This window comes from Gossypium arboreum, chromosome 8 (assembly GCF_025698485.1).
Source record: "Gossypium arboreum isolate Shixiya-1 chromosome 8, ASM2569848v2, whole genome shotgun sequence".
NCBI classification, from domain to species: domain Eukaryota; kingdom Viridiplantae; phylum Streptophyta; class Magnoliopsida; order Malvales; family Malvaceae; genus Gossypium; species Gossypium arboreum.
Window position 1 is genome coordinate 136,944,567 of NC_069077.1, and position 1,770 is coordinate 136,946,336.

The following is a 1,770-nucleotide window of genomic DNA, read 5'->3' on the forward strand; positions in this document are numbered from 1 at the left end:
TGAAATTTGTGTATTTTGATGTTTTATGATGGAATATGAGGTTTTAAATTATGTTAGACAACTTGTGCTACTTGGTTTTAAGTGAAAACAGTAAAAGGCTTAATCGGTAAAAATACCTAATAGTCATAAGTACATGTTAGTGTGTGAATTTGATGTTGCCATAGAAGGAAAAATGATCAGCATGTCATAAAACATAAGAAAATAGGATGAAGTTTAATTTACGAGCCTTGGGGCAAAAGTGCAAATATGTGAAAGTTTAGGGGCAAAATGTAATTTTTCCAAAGTTTGAGTAAAGGGTTGTTTTGATAAATGTTGATATTAAATAAGCTAAATTTGCTATTATAGATCAAGAAGAGCGAAATTGAGAGTAGATCGAGGAAAAGAAAAAGTAAAGGACTAAATTGTAAAGTTTAGTCACATTTTGTATCGAGGTAAGTTTTGATAAATAAATGCAATATTCTTTTATTTTACATTATTATTGTCAATTTCAGCATTTATATATTTATGTTATGAAAATATTTAAAGTCGAATTTAAGGTGAAGTGACAAAGGAAAAGTGTTAGAAAGCCGGTTGAACCCTAGGAATGTTAGGATATTAGGGTTGACAGATGAACGAAATGAGCCATGTAAGTCCATATTAGAAATATGGCTTTGGAGACAGGATTGAGCCATGTAAGTCCATATTATATATGGCATTGGAGACAGGAATAATTCATGTAAGTCCATGTCAAAGACATGGCATTGGCAGGATATTGATAGACAGGAACGACCCTAGTATCCTTAGTATTCCGAGTGGTTCAACGGGTCAGGATACGAGTTAAATTACAGTGAATTAACAGCAAAGGAAAAGTAGATTATACTTATGAAAAAGGAAAGGTCAGGTAAGAAAGAAGGTAAGGGAATAAAGAAGAAGATAGAAATTGAGAAGTAAAGAAATTTATGATGTTAGATGATATTATGCATAATTATCCATTATGTTGAATGTTGTGATTTATTTGCTTGTAAGCTTACTAAGCCTAGTGCTTAATCTCTTTATTTTCTTCTTCTTATAGTACTTATCTAGCCACTCGGGGATCGAAGGAAACGTCGGAGGCCGATCACACTATCAAAGAAATAACTCGGTATAATTAGGCGTTTTGTTTTGTGTATGGCATGTATAGAAACTTAGCCACTTTTGGTATAATATGAACAATGAATGATGTGTAAATACTTGCTAGTGATTAGCTAATAAAAATGGCCGATGATATGCATGTTTATTAATATGTATGATTGAATGGTGATTATCACATGAAAATTATGAAAAATGTGAAAGTAACCTAAAACAGATTCAAGTAACAGCAATGACGTAACTTTGAAAAATCACTAAAATTGCATAAACATAGTTTGAAGATGAATAATATATGAAATTAAATCTTATTATGTCTATTTTCTTATGGAATAAGAAAAATAGGTAAAGGTATTATATTTCAAGATATATCTGAGTTTTAGTGAAACAGGGTCAGAGCAATTTCTGGAACCCTGTTTCAACTTTGAAATTCACCATAAATTGTACAAAACTAATTAGAAGGTATAATTTATATGGTTATAATCCTTGTTGAGTCTAGTTTTAAGATAAATAAACGGCTTAGTGATATGAATTTTTTACAGGAAGAAACATGGTTCGTAGTAACAAGAGGTTAGTGCAGTCGAGTTTTGAAACAGGGGAAACTTTAACTAATAAACTGTACTAATTGGCCAAGTCAAAAAATCTATAAAAAAATTAGTAGATAGA

General features: G+C 30.7%; 1 long non-coding RNA gene across 1 annotated transcript; it reads left to right on the forward strand.

Annotated features, from left to right (window-relative positions):
- Positions 1-360: 360 nt before the first annotated feature.
- On the forward strand, positions 361-1,303 carry LOC128279511 (uncharacterized). The gene is made up of 2 exons (XR_008269712.1): positions 361-431; positions 1,052-1,303. It is a non-coding gene; the product is annotated as an uncharacterized LOC128279511 (long non-coding RNA).
- The last annotated feature ends 467 nt before the right edge of the window (positions 1,304-1,770 follow it).